Source organism: Castanea sativa, chromosome 9 (assembly GCF_040712315.1).
Source record: "Castanea sativa cultivar Marrone di Chiusa Pesio chromosome 9, ASM4071231v1".
NCBI classification, from domain to species: domain Eukaryota; kingdom Viridiplantae; phylum Streptophyta; class Magnoliopsida; order Fagales; family Fagaceae; genus Castanea; species Castanea sativa.
This window is the reverse complement of record NC_134021.1, coordinates 34,131,475-34,152,166: the sequence shown is the minus strand read 5'-3', so window position 1 is coordinate 34,152,166 and position 20,692 is coordinate 34,131,475. Positions and strand designations below refer to the sequence as shown.

General features: G+C 39.1%; 2 pseudogenes; one reads left to right on the top strand and one right to left on the bottom strand.

Moving 5' to 3' along the window:
• Positions 1-1,164: 1,164 nt before the first annotated feature.
• Positions 1,165-15,003, bottom strand: LOC142611301 (cytochrome P450 81Q32-like; annotated as a pseudogene).
• A 3,291-nt stretch (positions 15,004-18,294) lies between these two features.
• LOC142609082 (exopolygalacturonase-like) lies at positions 18,295-20,383 on the top strand (annotated as a pseudogene).
• The last annotated feature ends 309 nt before the right edge of the window (positions 20,384-20,692 follow it).

The window sequence follows — 20,692 nt, the reverse complement described above, 5'->3', positions numbered from 1 at the left end:
GCTTGGTTTATGGCTTAGAGATGAAGCTGAAGTTCTTTGATATGACATTTGATTTTAGTTCTAATGGCACAACACCTATTGAATGCATACTTTTGAAATTTGTAGAATCTACACATTTAGAAGGTGTCTATCTTTGTGATAAATATTGCCTGTAGTGTGGTTTATTTAGAAGCTTTCTTTGAGCAATTTTTCAAAATTTATGAAGGATCATAATAACGTTTGACTATGGTCCTCCACTAAATATGCATGTACTTCTAGGGTGCAATTTCTTCACTTTATATGTTGTTTAAATAGATAATATTTTTAAAGTTATCCCATGTTTTTTTTTTCCAGTTATATAACAATTTCATTTAAATAGAAACAAGAAATTAGATATTGATTTGGCATAAATATTGATGTTTATATTTGGTTATAATAAACAACAAATTTTTTTTCTAGAATAGATGGTTGTTAAAGGAGGATTACAGACAAATAACTCATTGTAAATATGCACCAAGTTCAGATTTTTATGTCAATCTTCTTGGACTACAAAAGCTTGACATGATGCTTAATTGTAAGTTAAGTTTTATTTTCTTAAAGATAAATTCCTTTTTTTAGATAAATGCTATTTTCTCTTAGGTGTGGAAGCTCATAAAAACAAAAATATTCTTTGAAAGGAAATATTAAATGTTTTTGAAGATAGAGGAGCATTATGGAGAATTCCCTTTGTTCGAACTCATTTTGTGATACTCCAAGTGGCCCCTCTGAGGAGGGAATGACACACATGAAGTGATTCTAAGATACTAGTGTCTTAACATTTTTTGGGAATATTGGATACTATATGTTTAAATATACTACATTATTTAAGTTTGAATGTATGTAGTGGAAGTGGGAGAACTAAGTTTATGTTGAATGCAAAGTATTTTAATTTGTAAAATGATCCCATACATTGTGCGGGTTAAACACTAGTGCAAATAATGGAAGAAAACATACTTTTAGGCCCAGGTGCATGGTCTTATTAGTAGTCTTCAGTGGATCATCAGGATTTGCAGAACAAGGGCAAATATTCCTAGTTAATTTTTTTATAAATTTCAAGAGGCTGTATAAATTACAGTATCACTCACCCTGTGATGAAAGTGTTTACAAATATAGCTAAGCTACTCACTAAAAACCCAAGGACACAGTTCAAATATCATGCATAGATTTAGAAAGAACCTTATGCATGAGAGGGCGCGCTTTACACATGGCTTCCAATGGGACGACTTTTGGCATGATGAGTCCATTACCTTCAGTCATGTCAACTTTTTCTTTAGTAGTCCTTTCCCACTCAAAGCATTGAATCAACGACCCCAAAGTCAAGCTCATCGTACGTTGGGCAAGGCCTGCCCCAGGACAAGCCCTCCTCCCTAATCCAAAAGGCATTAACTTATGTGGGTCAACCTCACCATTTTCAAATCTCTCAGGTTTAAAACTAGTAGTATCTTCCCATAACTCAGGATCTCTATGTATGACCCATGCATTGACCAATAACATGGTGTCGCGTGGTATATCATATCCTTCGATAGTACAATCATCAGAAGACGAATGAGGTACTAACAAAGGGCCAGGAGGGTACAATCGAAATGTCTCTGAGATGATACATTGGAGGTAGCGTAATTTGAGAACATCTTGTTCATCTATCCATTTATCTTGCTCAATTTGAGTGTCCAACTCTACTCTAGCCTTCTTCAACACGTCGGGATGATTAATCAAATTAGACATTGCCCATTCTAATGTCACTGCTGATGTGTCAGTTCCTGCAAGTATCAAGACCTGCCAATATGTGTTTAGAAAAATAAGAAGAATGAAAAAAAAGAATTGATGTGATACCTTATGAAAAAAAAATATTTTTTTTCATAACATTAGAATCTTACCCAAAAGAAAGAAAAATATTTGGGAGGCATTTTAACAAATAGCTATAATTAGGTTTGAAGTGATAGTATAATAGTAATAGCATCTGGTGTCACATCTCAGTGATTCAAACCCACCTCTTCCCTCCTCCATTATCTACCCATATAAGAGTCACATTAAAAAATATAAAAATAAAAACTGTGTAAAGAAATGAAAATTATACAAAATTATTTTTAGAGTGGTCACTAAGAAATTTCAATTATAAAAAATTTAATAAGGAAATAACTTGGATATATCGATATCACAAAAAAAAAAAAAAAAACTTACGAAAATACATGAAGTGCATGTTACCATGTTGTTTTCCACTAACAAAGAGAAAGGAAAAAGAAAAAGATTGATAAGAGAGAAAATGGAAAATGAGAATGAAGAGATTAGAGTAATCAAGTAAGAGAATTGAAATGACAATAGAGAATAGAAAGAAAAATGGATGATGGTTGCTACAACTATGAGATGAGTCACTAAGAAAGCAAAATTATTGCCACTACAAAGCCAAAAAGAGCATAACTGTCGGCACTGTTAAGGAGAACTTAAGACTACAATATTTATTTTTGAAGAGCCAAAATTATTTTTGGAGTAATGCTACATCTACAACATTTTTCTTATAATAAAACTTATACAACAATTTGTTATTAGTGGTATAAAAAGTGATGTCAATATTAGAGCCAAATTAGAATTAATAACCGATTTCCGCTTATCATATAAGATTTGTTATGAAATTACCATAAAAATTTTGTGAATGTAGTATTATTTTTATTTTTATTGAATCAAAATTCTTGTAATTCTCAAATCAGAGTGGTCAATATTTTTATTAGGGTGGTCAAAATAGATTAGTTTAGTGTGTGTGTACTTGCAAGTATATATATATATATTTACATTTTTTGACAAATCAGGATGGTCTTGTGAGTTGTGACCACCCTGTAATACACGTACAGCGGCCCTGTGTAACATGTAACAAAATGATATGATTTTGGGCTTGTTAATCTGCTCCATTATATAATATATATATATATATATATATATATATAGAGAGAGAGAGAGAGAGAGAGAGATAATTTCCCAATTTTTATTCAATTTTTTTAAATAGCAGCAGCTCTATGCTTTTTTTTTGTTTTGTTGGGTTAGTCATTAAAAAAATTTTAATTGTAAAAAATTTAATAAAAATGTAACATAAATATTTCGAAGTTAAAAAAAAGCTATATGCATGAAGTTTTACAATTGCATCTACTTAAAAAATTAAAAGGAAAAAAATAGACTACTAAGAGATAAAGTGATAATTGAAAATGCTGAGAGGAGAATAATAAAGAGAGAGAGAGAGAGAGAGAGAGAGAGAGAGAGAGAGAGAGAGAACAATGGATAATATATGTTGCAAATGCAAGCCAAGACATCAAAGAGAGTAGAGCTACGACAACTATAAAGTCAAGAAGAGCAAAGTTGCTAGCACAACAAAGGAAAACTTACAATCATATTATATCTCGTGGTTCCATTTTTAAGGATAGATGAAATTATAAATTATTCTTTGTATAATGGAATGGATAAGTTATGAATCTAAGATATTAGGGATTTTATCTTTCGTTTTTGAATGAGTTTTTTTGTTGAATGTTATGTTTATTTGTTGTTGTTTGGCCGGCCTATATTTGTTGTTATTAATTGGGATTTGATTTTATTATTATTTAGGGAGTTAAGGACTATGTTTGGTGGATCAAGATTATTTTTGTGGTTAATGCTAGCGATTCAACAAAATGACAAATATATATATATATATATATATATATATATATATATATATATATATATATATATATATATATATATATATAAAATTAAACATTCCTAAATTAGAATACAAAAAAAAAAAAAATAATTAAGATTGTGGTGGGCTCATCTATGAGTTGGCAAGCTAATTTAGGAATGTTGTGACATTTTGTTATGTCTATAACATTACTTTTATTTTTGTTAAACTCAAATTCTTTGAATTCTTAAGGTAGGGTGTTCAATATTTTTTTTAGAGTAGCCAAAATAGATATAATTATGTATATAATTTTTTTTATTAATAATTCTTAATTTCTATGTAGAGTTGTCCCTGACTCTCCTTGTATAAAAAATGTCATACATGAAATTTCATTTTTTTTCAAAATATAAGTATAAGAAATTCTAAAAAAATTATGAAAATTTAATTATTGAAAAAAAGATTCACTTTAAAAATCTATTTAAAAATATTTTGAATGAATATTTTAAAAAAAGGATTTTAATTGAATTTTTTTTAAAGGAAGTATTTCAATTCTAGTTTTCAATAATTCTTCATTTAAAATTAAATTTTAAATATACAATATATTTTTAACACATGATTGGATCACACCACTTATATATGGTACACCAATAATACTTATCAAAACATAATCTAATTACACTTTATCAAATGTCTAAATTGTGACAAAATGTGTAAGTGTGTGACCTAGAATTTTTATTTTTGTTCACCCAAAGGATAGGAAGGGTGGAGCCAAGTTAGAGATGAAGTATGGGTTAGAATGAAGAGAGAAATTAAAGCAGTGTGGCACTTACCAACATAAGCCCTTTGATAATTTGGTCGGTGTAGTATTCCGCTTGTGATTTTTGCAAAGAAAGCAGATGATTGATCATGGTTTTTACCCTTCCTCGTCCTTGTTCCTAGCCTCGTCGATTAGTCCTTGCATGAACACATCTGTTCTCTTGGCAAAGCCCTTCAACTTCTTCTCCAAACCCCCATAATCAATCCACCGCAAAACCGCCACAAATTCTCCTGGATTCGATGCCCCAGACATCTTTATCACCTTACTCACTAGCTCCCTGAATTCCCTTGCTTCTTCCACGTCTTTCACATCTTCCCCATAGTACCTCTTCCCTGCCACCATTCTCATTATAATGTTAAATGTCAACTCCGAGAACATAGATTTCAACTCTACCTTAGCAAAACCTTGGCACGAGTTTTTTGATAGTTTGTGATGAAGCAATATCTCGTCGGTTTGCTAGGATTCGTCCAGATGGCTCCTGGCAGTGCTCTGACGACCCTGCGGGAGCAAGAACTTGTTCAACTGGTCACCGGTGTGGTGCCTGCCACAACGCCTCCGATGATAAAGTCAGTACGAAAGAAGATAATAATTGAAATATCAAGAATATACTCAAGTTGTGATGCTATTTTCTGTACCTTGTTTTGGTGTTTGTGAGGGCTTTTATATACCCTTGGGGATTATACCCGTTGGGGTATTAATGATTCTTCTTGTAACGTCTTTAGGGGAGTAATGGGTGTTAATGCCTTCCCGTTGGTTTGTCTAGCTGGTCCTGTAACGGCCGAGGCTTTATTGGCAGCATTTAGTGACATTAACTCTTCCTTCGATGACGCCGATGACGGGTCATGTTCGTCTGTAAGATCGCCTCGTCTATGTAGAACTTCGTCAGTCCCATCAGATGCCCCCCGGGTTTCACGGTCGTCAGTGACGATTGTGGAAACCGAACAGTTTTTTTTTTTTTTTTTTTTTTTTTTTTTTTTTTTTTTTTTCCGGATTCCGTGCCGCATTGAATGCATGGTGGCGGCGTTACGTGGGTCGTGGCCACGTGGCGTGATGTGGTTGGCGGAGAATTATGTCCCTTGGGTTTCCCGCCGATTTTCAGTTTCACCTTCATTTGGTTTTTAAACTTCTTCTCCCTTACTTCATCTTGCATTTTTTTTTCTACTTCTCAGTTTGTCCTTCCTAGCTTTTTCTCTCTCACCTATTTCTCCATTTTCCTCTGAGCTGGTGCGTGTTGGACTTCTTGTTTCTTCTCCTCGAGGTATGTTTCCCATTCCATTTTTCTTTCTTCCCTCTTTTTTTTTTTCTTTTGCAAACGTTTGATTTTCTCTTTGTTTTCTGCTTTTTTGTTTGTTTGTTTTTAAGTACTTTCCTATTTACCAGTGTTTTATCTGGGTGTCCATGGTCGGTAGTTTAGAAGTTAGAGAAACTTGCCCTTCGATTTCCTTTCTTTTTGCTCTTTTAGGAGGGTCCTTAGGCGTTTTTCCCAATTTGGAGGGTTTTGTTTTTGCGGGTAATAGCTTAGGCATTGTTTTGGGCGATTTGTTTCCCCTGCTTCGCCGGTCAGTTGATTGGTTTGAGGGTTTAGTGAGGGAACAACGGCAGATGTCTGAGATTAGGTCTAGTGATCTAGAGACGGGGTTATCGTCTAGTGGTGACCTTATGGAGGGGGATACTGCCGCGTCGTCCTTTAGGGAAATTAAGGCTTTCCATGCCCTTGTGGAGGCGTGTGGCCTAGATTCCGAGGCTGTGGGTAGGTTTAGAGATAGGTTTCAGTTTCCAGAGCGAGTTCGGGTTCGTCGGCCTACTAACGAGGAGAGGGCTTGTCAGTTTTTTCCAGGTGAAGTGTGCTTTTATGAGGCCGCTTTCACTTGTGGATTAAGGCTTCCCGTCCACCCTTTTGTAATGGAGCTTTAAGCATATTTGGGCATTGCTCCTAGGCAGCTCATGCCCAATTCGTGGAGGATTGTAGTCAACTGTATGGAGATATGGTTGGCTGCTAATGGGGATATGATCAAGGTAAACGAGCTTGTTTATTTGTATCGTTTGAAAGAGTCGAAGGAGTATGGGTATTATGAGCTAGTACCTTGGGAGAGAAGAACCAGAATCATCAAGGGCTTACCCTCGTCCTTCAGATACTGGAAGTCCAGATTTGTGTTTGTGTCAGGGGACGACTTTGAGACCCCCTCTAACCAGGATTGGGGAGATATCCCCCGATTGCTTCGTCGGTGGGGAACCCCGACTTTAGGTGCATCAGTATCCTTTCCTTTCCTTTCCTTGTTGAGTCCGGTGTTATCGTTGCTAAATTCTCCTTCTTCTTTTTTACAGTCAAAAGGAGACTGAAGCTAAAAAGCAGGTACAAGGAGCGTGTCGAGGCAGCCATTGTGTATGCTCAGTCTATCGAAAACTGGGACGACTTGGTAGATCCTCGGACTCTTGCTTTTTACAATTTAGGCCCCGATCCATCTCCCTTCGTCCTCCGGAGTCTCAATATTGAAGGGAAGAAGAGTAAGTGTTTGGGTTCGTCAGATCTACATTCGTATTTACTTGCTCTGTTTTTTTTTTAACGCTTTCTTCTCTCGCAGAGATGACGACTAAATTCAATAAGGGAATGTACGAGAGGATGCGATCCAAGAAGGACGAACCTCTGTCCGCCATTGGGAAGAAAGTGGTTCGGGTGAAGGGGAAAGTTTCCTCCGTCACACCGATTACTTCGTCTGCTCTTGTGGTTTCTGGAGCCGATACTACGAGGACGGCCTCGCCGGCTACTTCGATAGAGGAGATCCCGACCCCCGCTTCGAAGAGGCCACGTACCGCGGAGAGGGGGAAGGAAGCTACTTCTTCTTCGACAATTTGGGATGACAAAAAGCTGGCGATGGACCGGGCTCGTGGAGTCGTGACTGCAGAAGACTGATGGGTCGTCATCTCCAGAAGCTCGTCCAGGTAACATACATGTCTTTTACGCTGGTTTGATTTGAGCTAAATGTCGCCGTGTATAAACTAACATGTACATTTTTAGGTGCTGGGGGAGACTGTTCACCTCTCGTCTGAGTATCTTGCTCAGGAGGTTAAGGTTGAGTCTTTGCTAACCCGGATCAAGGTCTTGGAGATGGAGAATTCAAAGCTGAAGAGGGAACTAGTTGCTTCAATGGAGAGCGCCCAACAAGCCAGGGAGGAAGCTAGGAAGCTAGATGACGAACTGAAGGTAGAGCAGCAGCTCGTGCTTGAGAAAGACGGGGAGCTGGCAGCTGCGAAGGAAAAGATTAAGGTCGTCGCCTCCAGAGCGATTGAAGATTCCAGCAGACGGAGGAGTACAATTCTGTACTCTTCAGCTGGTACTTCAAAGGTTTCGAGCTTCTAAGGAGGTACTTCCTCAAGCATCCTTCTGGGATCGACCTGGAGACGTTGGATATGGAGGAGGTAGACAGGGAAATCTCAGCTGACGAGGCTGCTCAAGCCGCGGCTGCTGACGCTCCTGAAGGCCTTCCTACTGTTGAAGTTCCAGTCGTTGAAGCTGCTGCTCCTGAAGTCCCCGCTGAAGACGATGTTGATCTGGACACTTGAACTTGTTTTTTGTCTCGCAAAAAATTATCTTCCTCTTTTTTTTTGTGCCCTGTGTTGTAAGGGTTGCTTTCCAGAACATTTTAAAGGTGTATTTTTCGCCCAGTGTTTATGGGTTTCTCTTTTGTTTTTCGTACAAACAATGGCCTTTGGTTTTTAGGCTTTTATATCATATCTACTTTCACATGTTCTGCTATAAAAATGTTTTTTTTTTTTTCGTCAGTAATGTTCGTCCACTTGATGGGAACGTTATCACTGTACTTAGGCGTTTTTTTTTCTTTTTTGCTTTGGTCTTCGTCAGTAATGTTCATCCGTCTACGCGGAATCTCATTACTTAGACAAAAGTTCGCTGCTTTTGTCTTCGTCAGTAATGTACATGTTCGCTGCTTTTGTATTCGTCAGTAATGTACATCCGTCTATGCGAAATCTTATTACTTAGACAAGAGTTCGCTGCTTTTTTCTTCGTCAGTAATGTACATCCGTCTATGCGGAATCTTATTACTTAGACAAAAGTTCGCTGCTTTTGTCTTCATCAGTAATGTACATCCGTCTATGCGGAATCTTATTACTTAGACAAAAGTTCTTTGCTTTTGTCTTCGTCAGTAATGTACATCCGTCTATGCGGAATCTTATTACTTAAGAAAATATTTTTATTGCCTTCATCAGTAATGTACATCCGTCGATGCGGAATCTTATTACTTAGGCATTTTCTTTTTTATTTCTAACTCTCCGATATTTGGTACTTGTATGAGCACATCATTTGAACCATCATTTCATTAATTTTGAGGAATTGGTATATTCTTGATCTATATCTATTGGTGGTACTTCTTCAAATGTTCTATGTTCCAGGGTCGTGGGAGTCTTTGTCCGTCTAGGGTCTCCAAATGATAGCTACCTTGTCGGGAGTAGTGCACGACCCTATAAGGTCCTTCCCACGTGGGACCGAGCTTCCCGTGGGCGGAGTTTTTAGTTGCAGTAGTCACCTTGCGTAGGACGAGGTCGCCAATTTCTAGTCTTCTGAGCTTGACCCTTTTGTTATAGTATTCATTCATCTTCTGTTGGTACTTCTTCGTCACGTCCGAGGCCTTATCCCTAACTTCGTCTAAGCAATCCAGATTGATTCGAAGTTGGTCGTCGTTGTCCTCCTCATGGAACACTTCTCGCCTGATGCTGGCCATCCCTACCTCGACGGGAATTACAGCTTCGGTGCCATAGGTGAGCCTGAAAGGTGTCTCTCCCGTTGGGGTTCTTGCCGTCATTCTGTAGGCCCACAAGACATTGGGCAATTCTTCCGGCCATGCGCCCTTAGCCTCGTCTAGCCGGGCCTTGAGGATCCTGAGCAGGGTTCGATTAGTTACTTCTGTTTGTCCGTTTGACTGCGGGTGTCCAGGTGACGAGAATTTGTTCTTGATGCCTAGCCCCGAGCAGAAGTCCCTAAATCCCTGGCTGTTGAACTGCCGGCCATTATCCGAAATAATTGTTCTTGGAATCCCGAACCTGCAGACTATATTTCTCCACACGAAGCTACGGATTCTTGCTTCTGTGATCGTTGCCATTGCCTCGGCTTCGACCCATTTAGTGAAGTAATCAATAGCGACGAGCAAGAACCTTACATGTCCTCTTCCTTGGGGTAATGGGCCGACGATATCAATCCCCCATTGTGCGAATGGCCACGGGGAGGTAATCGTCGTCATCTTTTCTGCTGGCAACCTCTGGACATTCCCGAACCTCTGGCACTTATCGCACCTCTTGACGAGCTCCGTGGCGTCTTCCTGCATGGTTGGCCAGAAATATCCTGTTCTAACAACTTTGCTTACCAAGGATCTAGGCCCGGCGTGGTCTCCGCAAATCCCATCGTGGATTCCGTGGAGGACGTACTTGGCTTCTTCCTCGTCGAGACACTTCAGATAAGGCAAGGAAATCCCCCTTTTGTATAAGGTATCATTCAAAATTGTAAACCTAGCCACCCTTGCTTTAACCTTCCTGGCTTCCGCTGAGTCACGAGGGAGATGCCCGTCTTGGAGATACGAGACGATCGGTTCCATCCATCCACCTATGTTCTGGATGGAGAATACTGGGACTTCTTCGATGCTGGGGTGTTTCTGAATCTCCATGAGAATTTCACTGTTCGTTGGTTCTTCTTCGGACGAGGCCATTTTGGCGACCTCGTCTGCCGCGGCATTCTGGCTTCTTGGGATCCGAACGAAATCCAACTTATCGAACCCACAGGCCAAATGTTTAATCAGCTTGAGGTACTTCTGCATCCTCTCTTCTTTCGCCTCATACTTTTCCCGGATCTGCCCTATTGCCAGCTTCGAGTCACTCTGAATAAGCAGGTTCTTAATCCCGAGGGCTTTGCCAAGTCTTAGTCCCGTCAGTATGCCTTCGTACTCAGCCTCGTTGTTGGTTGCCGGGAACTTTAATTGGACTCCATATTGGAGTTTTTCTCCATCGGGGGTGTTTATAACGACCCCTACTCCTCCCCTCTTCCAGACTGACGATCCGTCAGTCTGGATCGTCCACCGTTCCACCTCTTTTTGGTCGTCGTCATCTTCTGGAAGGGTGAACTCGGCTATGAAGTCTGCCAGAGCTTGCGCCTTGATTGCTGTTCTGGGATGGTATTCGATGTCGAACTGGCTGAGTTCAATTGCCCATTGGACCATTCTCCCCGCTGCTTCAGGCTTGTTCATGGATTTTCGGATAGGTTGGTCCGTCATTACAAGGATAGGATGTGCTTCGAAGTATGGTCGCAGCTTTCGTGAAGCCACTATTAGGGCGAAGACGATCTTCTCGATCCTGGGGTATCTGGCCTCTGCCCCTTGGAAGGCTTGACTGACATAGTATACTGGGAGCTGCTTCTTATCTTCCTCTCTAATTAAGGCTGCACTGACGGCCGTGGCTGATGCTGCCAGGTATAAATAAAGGTTTTCCCCTGCTTTTGAGGGACTCAAGATGGGCGGGCTGCCTAGGTAGCGCTTGAGTTCTTGAAAAGCTGCCTCACACTCGTCAGTCCAGGTGAACGCTTGCTTCAATGTTTTAAAAAAATGGGAGACATTTGTCCGTCGCTTTAGAGACGAACCTATTCAGTGCAGCTATCCTTCCTGTGAGCTTTTGGACTTCCTTTATGGTTTTGGGTGATGCCATGTCGAGTATTGCTTTCACCTTCTCTGGGTTTGCTTCTATTCCTCTCTGGGACACCATGAACCCTAAGAACTTTCCTGAAGCTACTCCAAACACGCACTTACTAGGATTGAGCTTCATCTGATACCTCCAAAGGGTGTTAAATGTCTCTCCCAGGTCGTCCAGGTGAGTCAACTCTTCTTTGCTTTTGACGAGCATATCGTCCACATATACCTCCATATTCCTCCCAATTTGCCTGCTGAACATCTTGTTTACCAGTCTTTGGTACGTTGCTCCTACGTTTTTTAGTCCGAAGGGCATTACTTTATAGCAGTAGAGTCCTTGGCTTGTGATGAAAGCAGTTTTTTTCTGATCTTCCTCAGCCATCTTTATCTGGTTGTAGCCTGAAAATGCATCCATGAATGTTAGTAATTTATGCCCAGCCGTAGAGTCTACCAATTGATCTATCCTTGGCAGAGGAAAGCTATCTTTCGGGCAGGCCTTGTTCAGGTCCGTGAAGTCTACACACATTCTCCACTTTCCATTTGCTTTCTTTACTAGCACGACGTTGGCCAACCATTCGGGATAGTAAACTTCTCGGATGAAATCTGCCTGCAGCAATCTGTTGACTTCTTCCTTGATTGCGTGGTTTCGTTCGGGGGCAAAGACCCGTCGTTTCTGCTAGACGGGTTTCTTCTCTGGATCTGTCTTCAACTCGTGCTGGATTACCTGGCATGGTATGCCCGGCATATCTTCGTGACTCCATGCAAATACGTCCAAATTTCCTTTAAGGAAACGGACGAGTTCATTCCTCATCTCGGGACTTATGGTTGTACCTATCCTCGTCACCTTTGAGCTTTCCCCCTCAACGAGTTCCACCGTTTCCAGGGCTTCCATTCTGTCTTCTTTTTCTCTCTCGATCGTCCATGTGTGGTTTTCTCCTGTAGCCAACACGGCCTGGTAGCATTCTCTGGCCAAGACTTGGTCTCCTTTTACCTCACCGACTCCGTCTTCAGTTGGGAATTTTATCTTTAGGCAGTAGGTGGACGTTGCTGCCTTCCACCGGTTGAGCGTGGGCCTACCAATGATCACATTGTACGAAGAAGGGCAGTCCACAACCAGGAAGTCCAGATGACGGGTCTGCTGCTTCGGGTAGGCGCCTATCGTAACTTTTAATGTCACAATGCCCTTGGGGTATACCTTGTCACCGCTAAAGCTGACGAGGGGGGACTCAAACGGACGCAATCTACCAAGACCTAGCTTCAATTGTTGGAAGGCCGATAGGTACATAATGTCTGCAGAGCTACCGTTGTCGACGAGGATCCTTTTAGTATTGAATCCTTCAATCGTGAGTGCTATCACCAGAGGGTCGTTATGGGGCTGCCTGATCCCCCTTGCGTCCTCTTCGCTGAAGAATATATCTTGGTTCGTCCGTCTTTGTTTCAATGGGGGTCCCGTATGGACACTGTTTACTTGTCTCTGGTATGCTTTCTTGAGGGACTTGCACGATCCCCCGACGAAAGGTCCTTCTGCTATCGTGTTTATCTCTCCGATCACTTCTTGTGGTTGAGATTGGCGACTCTCGTTTTTGGACGAGGGCTCTCGTTGGCTCGTGTCGCCCTCTCTGAACCTGTTGGAGTCCCCCTTCCTTACGTACTTCTGAAGTTTTCCTTTCTGTATCAATTCTTCTATCTGTCCCTTCAGATCTCGGCAATCTTCTGTGTAATGGCCGTGGTCCTTGTGGAATCGGCAGTATTTTCTTTCGTCCCGCACACTTGGTGACGAATGCAAGGGCCTCGGCCACTTTAGGTGGTGTTGATCCTGGATCTGTGTCAAAATTTTGTCAACAGGCATAATTAGAGGCGTGTATTTTACCAGTCGTGGAGCTTTCTCGTCTTTTCGTCTGTCGATGTCACTTCCCCGGCGGCTCGGACGCTCCCTCTTTTGGCCCCTGCGTTCGTCTTCCTTTCTTCCTTCCGTCTTTAGCTTCCCCTCGTCTACGATGGCCGCCAGTGCGTCCTTAGCATTCATGTACTTTTGAGCTTTCAACAACATCTCTGCCATCGTCCGGGGCGGATTCTTTGCTAACGAGACGACGAATTCTCTGGACTTAAGCCCCGCCTTAAATGTCGTTAGCTGGACCTTATCGTCTGCATCGTCCACCTCTAAAGTCTCCCGAGTGAAGCGTTTTACATACGATCGCAAGGTCTCCCTCTCTCCTTGCTTAATAGTGAGTAGGTGATCCGCTGGTCTTTTGGGACGTTGCCCCCCGACGAAATGGCGCAGGAAAGCATTACTTAACTGCTCAAAGTTGTCGATGGACGAAGTGGGCAATCTCGTGAACCATTCTCGTCCAGCTCCCTTCAGCGTAGTGGGGAATGAACGGCACATGATCTCGTCAGGGGGCTGTTGAAGGCCTAAGGTCATCTTGAAGGTGTTAAGGTGATCTTGGGGGTCTTTGAGCCTGTCAAAAGGCTCAAGCTGAGGTAGCCGAAATTTCGCTGGTACTGGTCGTTCTAGGACTGCCATGGTAAAAGGGGAGTCCGTCGCTCTGACCATTTTATCCAGGCTTCGATCGGTCTTTTCTTTGATAGCGTTTCTTAATTCATCCATCTCCTTCCTCATCTCTTGGAGGATGTCAGAATGCTGTTCCTCTGGGGTTACCGTTCTCCGTCGGTCACTCCTTCCATGGCTATCCCCCTCGTCCTCTTGGACAGCTCTTGACCAGTTCTCCTCTTGCTGTAACCTCTGTCTCATCTCTTGATTCTGCCTGGTGAGTTCTTCGACGGTGGCTGCGAGGTTTCGCACTTGCTGTGCCAAGGCCGCTGAGTCCTGGTTAGATTCCATCTGGAGCTGGTAGGAACCACGTTATGGTTGTATAAGAAAGTCGTTCCTACAGACGGCGCCAAACTGATGAAGCAATATCTCGTCGGTTTGCTAGGATTCGTCCAGATGGCTCCTGGCAGTGCTCTGACGACCCTGCGGGAGCAAGAACTTGTTCAAGTGGTCACCGGTGTGGTGCCTGCCACAACGCCTCCGATGATAAAGTCAGTACGAAAGAAGATAATAATTGAAATATCAAGAATATACTCAGGTTGTGATGCTATTTTCTGTACCTTGTTTTGGTGTTTGTGAGGGCTTTTATATACCCTTGGGGATTATACCCGTTGGGGTATTAATGATTCTTCTTGTAACGTCTTTAGGGGAGTAATGGGTGTTAATGCCTTCCCGTTGGTTTGTCTAGCTGGTCCTGTAACGGCCGAGGCTTTATTGGCAGCATTTAGTGACATTAACTCTTCCTCCGATGACGCCGATGACGGGTCATGTTCGTCTGTAAGATTGCCTCGTCTATGTATAACTTCGTCAGTCCCATCAGTTTGCGTAGCAAGCACTTGACCTCATCCCTTCGAATTCCTACGAACATGTTGAGACGATTTGTTGAAAAGATTTCTAAGGTACTGATGCGGCGAAGGTTGCGCCAATGGTCTCCATAAGGGGCTGATACCAGAGTGGTGTAGTTGTAGCCTAAGTGCCTGCCAACTGATAAGCCAGGACGGTTCGCTAAAACAATGTCGTTCTTGGTGAAACATTCTTCGACTGCAGATGGGGATGATATGATGACCACAAGTCTGGAACCGAATCGAAGAGAGAAAACATGACCGTATTTTTGTGATAGGCGGTGAAAAGTACGGTGAAGAGGTTTTTTAACGAGATGAAGATGACCTAGAATTGGTAGAGAAGGAGGGCTGGGCGGAAGGTGTTTGTGTTGTGTTCTTGTTTGAAGCAAGAGTTTGAAAGCAATGAAGGCAAGGAGAAATGATAGAAATGAGTAGAGAAAGATGTCTTCCATGTCACTTATGTTTTGTTTGTTTTGGTATGTGATAAAAGATGATGATGAATATACGTGGTATAATGTATAGGGGGTTACGTGAAACAGTTTAATCCAAGAAATGAACTACTAAATGCTAACTCAGTGTCAGTTTGGGTTGAGTTTATAAGCTCCGTTTTTTACTTTTAGTTTTATATACAACGTTTTAAATTTCAATTTTTTTCTTTTTTTTTTTTAACATACGAATATAATTTAGCACATTTTGAACAAAAAAAACTAGATAAGTTATTCCTAAATATACACTTAGTCAATAGACCCTAGAAGTTACTGAAATTAGTAGATTTCAGTTGTTCGGCAACCATTTATGAGCCTCTCTACCCTTTAAAGCAGGAGAAAAAAAGATCTTAGTCAAACTAACCTGGATATAATAGCTATTTTTATCACATAAGGTTCTTAGTCTTTTTGTTCCAATCACTTACATCTATTCTTATAACTATTTTTATCATTCAAGGTTCTTACATAAGGTGCTTAGTGTTTCTATTCCAACCACTTACATCTATTCTTATAACTATTTTTATCACATATGGTTCTTACTGTTACATCTATTCATATAACTATTTTTAATCATATGAGGTGCTTCGTATTTCTGTAATTATATGTTACAAACTACACAACTTGATAAAAAATATATTTATATATAATACAAAATGGATTAATAAGCATTAATACATAAAAATTGAAAGTTGTGAATTTGTAAAAAAAAGTCCTTTTTAAGTCACTTTGAAGTTACAAAAAAATAAATTAAAAAAAAAAACTCCTTTTAAAGATACAATAGATTTTTAACCTATATATAGCATTCATTTTATAATAATTTTTCTTCGTTATTAAGCCAAAATACCAACTGATTTTTTTTTTTAATGTATTTGAAGTTCGAATCCTATGCATTTTATTTATTGACAAGAAAGTTTACCAAATGAACTAGCTAAAGAAAAAAACTAAAATCCACAATTTAGTTGAAAGTTGTTTAGAGAATATTAAACCTATTTTAATATTATAAAAAATCAGCGTTCATTCAGTTGTCTTACATAAAAAGTGAAAACAGTGAACTGTAATTGGTTTAGGTCGTTTTCAATTGCCAATGTCTTAAAATTACGATTTTACCAAAACAAATGACTGCATTTAGACAAGCATTGTGGGGTGCCTAAAACCTTCCACACACGTAACCAGACTTCCGAACTCAAAACTCAAGATTTTTTGCCCATTCACATTAGATTAGGAAAAATGCCATTTTTCTTAACCTAGGATCGGTAATAAAATCAAATAGAGTCAGTTGACCAATCACGCCTTAGAAAAACCCAATGATTGATGGAGACTTCACTTACCCTTGTAATTTCCTTAAAATCAACTCATATTCAAGTCACACACCTGATGTATGACACACCTCCATATATCATCTCTCGCACCAAGGACAAGATGAGTTGAAAGGCGAGCAAGCATCTCCGTGACGGGTGATCAAGCAACTGCAAGTCATTGACAAATGACATAACCCGCTATCATTTAGTAAGAGAATCATGGTTCAAATCCTCCTAATATTATTTATCAAATTATAAAAATAAAACTACTACTTTTTTTTAAAACCTAAATTAAAAATTTTTCATTCAAGATGACAAATATTCACATTTTTGGTTTTGTTTTGTATTTTTGTTTTGCGTTCGTAAAAGATAACTTAGTATGAACTAGTCATTATTATTCAATCTAGGCTTGTGCATATGCATAAAGTTTACTTAAATAAAATTAGAAAATAAGAAATATATTTTAAATATGATGGTATCCCCGTTGATATAATCTCTTGTACACCCTTTACATTTTAAACAATATTATTTTGATATCCCAAAAAAAAAAAAATAGTACTGCTTACGTACTATTTACACATTATTGAAGTCAATTATTATTATATCATGTAATGTAAATATGAATGTTACGTCATTCCAAGGCAAACATAGCTATTTTTTCAGCTACTACTAATGATTGTGACTGAAAATAACAAAGCTTTAATTTGCAAAATGCAATAGTAACCAATGGGTGACTTCTAACACAGTAATAAGAAATGAGGTGAGATCCTTTGAATAGCTTAATGATAATTTTAATCAATTTAATCAAATATTAACTGGATAGTTAAGCAATCAAGATTCAAGTTTGACATTGTTCAGGGACAAACATTTTCAATGTAGTGAAGAATATACACACCCACACAGAGACCTTATAGGGAAAAAAAACCCAAACTGTAAAAAACACTACGGGATTAAGCCCAACTCAATAAGTCTACTATTAAAGGATGGTACAATACATTATATACTCATACGATGTTCCCATACTCACAGTCAGTTTAGGAACCTTAGCTCCTTACTTTGGCTAGCTATTGCAGATGCTGCTGTAGACATCAAAATTTGATGATGTATTTGCATTCGCCTGATCGATCATGATCAAATATTTGCGATCCAATTAATTTCCATTTGATGATGTGTCAACAACAGACAATCAACAAATGAAATCAAGCCTCATGGCAAGCCCACGAGTTACTAAGACGCACATTGAAATGACATGTGTCCAAGCCATGTGGTTGTGTGAAATAAGAAAGCCATGTGGCAACTTCAGAATAAAGACGCACATGGAAAGTTCTTATTAAATACATGATGAAAATTAAATTGAAGTTCAAAATTTGTAATTAAATCTCAATAAATACTGAGTGAAAATTCCAAATCAATGACCATTGAGTCGCCTATAAATATAGGCTTCTCATATGAGAAAAAAAAAAGATAGACACTTAGAGAGAAAAAGCCTATCGACACTCTATCATAATAAAGAGTCATCTCTAAGTTCAAAAGAGCATCACTACTCCCTCAAAAGCAAGGCTCATTCCATCTTCAAATCAAAGTAAGGATTTTCCTTCATGTTCCTTTGATTTGGAACGAGATTAAGCCAACGTCCCTCGCATCAAATAGAGTACATATGTTCAACTACTCGTTAAACTAGGAGACAATAACACACGATTCAAGATCAAGTTTCATAGTCCTTTGGATTGTAAGGCTTCTTAGAGATTGAATCAAAGGAGTTTGTTTTATTCTATCATATTAAAGAGTTATATAGATAATTGCACTGGCTTGCATATCAATCAATATAAATTGATCATTTGGTACACTGTTTCAAGACAGTGTTATTTATCTCATATCAAAATTTTTTTTGCACAAATGTCAAGAATGCTTGGTGGGAGTCCATCCTAGAAATATTCATGTCTCCAACCTACCCAGATCAATGTCCTCAAAGAAGTCTACGATACCCACGAATGCAACCGAAAGAGTTGGAGGTTTAATAAGCAAAAATACTTCTGCGGGTCCCTGTTGATTGCTTATAATTACACTATTATTTTTATTTCAATAGGCAATATAACAACAATTATATGTTTAATTACATGTAAATATATGGGTTTAAACGATATCTCTTATATATATATATATATATATATATATATATATTCTTTATGTGTATTTTTCGCTTAAAGGAGATTAAAACAAGCCCAATAATCTTGTAGACATGCAACCAAGAGAATCCGAGGGTCAAGATCAATTGTGGCATTGCTTTTGAGCATTACAGAAGTAAATAAAAAAATAAAAAGTGCCAGAATTAAATAAAATTGGATTAGGTGTAGTGACTTTGTTAGGTCCATGCAAAGGTGCTATTGAGTTTAACCTTCAAGGCACCCTACAAGCCCCATCAGACCTTGCCTCCTTCAACGGTAAAGACTTTTGGGTTTCTTTTGAGCGTATCGACAGTCTCACTATGTCAGGTGGATGAGTTTTTGATGGCAAAGGACAAACGGCATGGCAAAAAAATAATTGTGACGAAAAGTACAACTGCAAACTACTTCCTATCGTAAGATTTCAATCTTAATAATTAGCATTTAAATTTCCTTTATATTTATGTAGATATATACAGACGCTACAACTTCAAGAAATGTAACCGTCATGAAATAATAATTCAAGCACTTATTCGTTTAATGTTGTTAAGGATATTATCATATTATTAATAATTGGATGTAAGCTTTATATAGTGAGGTGTCATGACTCACCAAAAAATATAATTCAAAATTTATATATGAGAAAGACCAAATAAGGAATGTGGACACAACTTCTGTGCCATGACCCTAACTTGTGCAACTGTGTGTAATGGAGAAAAAGTGGTGGTTAAAGGTGATCAAAGTGATGGTTCACCAATCATACTCACATATAACATCAAGTTGTGACAAATTGTTTGGTACAAAATGACTTTTCTATACAATATTGTTGAAGTAGTACCAACCACATTCATTGATATATATTTGTAATTTTTTTTAATATAGTAATTCAAAGAAGCGTTAGCATTTTGTGATAATATATTTAAAGGAAAATATTTTTAGGACAATATTTAAATGAAACTATGGCGTTCATATTTGATGTTTTGATTTGTCTAACTTGTAAACATGAACATAATATAAGGTTCGATTTCGTCACAAATTCAATAGTCCGTGACATTCAATCGAAGGACAGCAAATTTTTCCACATAAACGTTTTGGGATGCAAGAACTTGCAAATCCAAGATGTTACCATAACTGCACCTGGAGATAGCCCCAACACCGATGGAATCCACATCGGACGTTCATCTAAGATCACCATCAGCAATGCCAAAATTGGAACAAGTGACGATTGCATCTCCATTGGTGATGGAGCCCAAGATGTTACTGCTAACCAAGTAACTTGTGGACCTGGCCATGGTATCAGCGTTGGAAGTCTTGGAAGGTACCAGAATGAACAACCTGTTTCAGGAATCAGAGTAATTGGTGGCACCTTAAGCAGTACACAGAATGGTGTTAGAATCAAAACATGGCCTTCTTCCCCTCCTGTAAGTGCTTCAGATATGCATTTCGAGAATATTATCATGAACAATGTCGCCAATCCTATCCTCATTGATCAAGGCTACTGCCCAAACAATCAATGCTCAAACAAGGTTATTATAAACATCACAAATATATACACTCATTTTGACGTTAGAAGTTAAAGAAAGAAAAACAAATTACATATACTAACATCAAATTCTTGTGTGGGTTTTTGTTTGTTTGTTTTGCTTTCAGTCTCCCTCGAAAGTTAAGATCAGCAATGTTAGCTTTAAGAACATTAGAGGCACTTCTTCAACAAAGGAAGCTGTGAAGCTTATTTGCAGTAATGGTGTTCCATGCCAACAAGCGGTGGTTGCTGACATTGATCTCCTATACAAGGGAGCTGGAGGATTTGCTACTTCCACTTGTGTTAATGTCAAGCCCACCGTTTCGGGCAAGCAGAATCCACCTGCTTGTACCATCAAACAATAACTAAATGCCTCCCAAGTTATTGTAACTAATGCAGAATGAGGAAATACTATTTGCAAATAGGTTATAGGTGTTCTATTCTAAGTAGAATTTCATTTACTTCAGTCTATCATGTTCCCTTTTTCTTTATTTAAATGAAACTGTGGAATGTTGGATAGAAATTTTTAGAGTTGTTTGAGTTCAGCCTTTTACTAAAAGCTACTGTGATCTGGAGTGTTGTGGTAGATAGTATTTGTTCTATTACTGTAGCTGGGATATTTCAAAATAAAACAAAAATAGTTATTAAACTCTTTGTAATTTTTATTATTATTC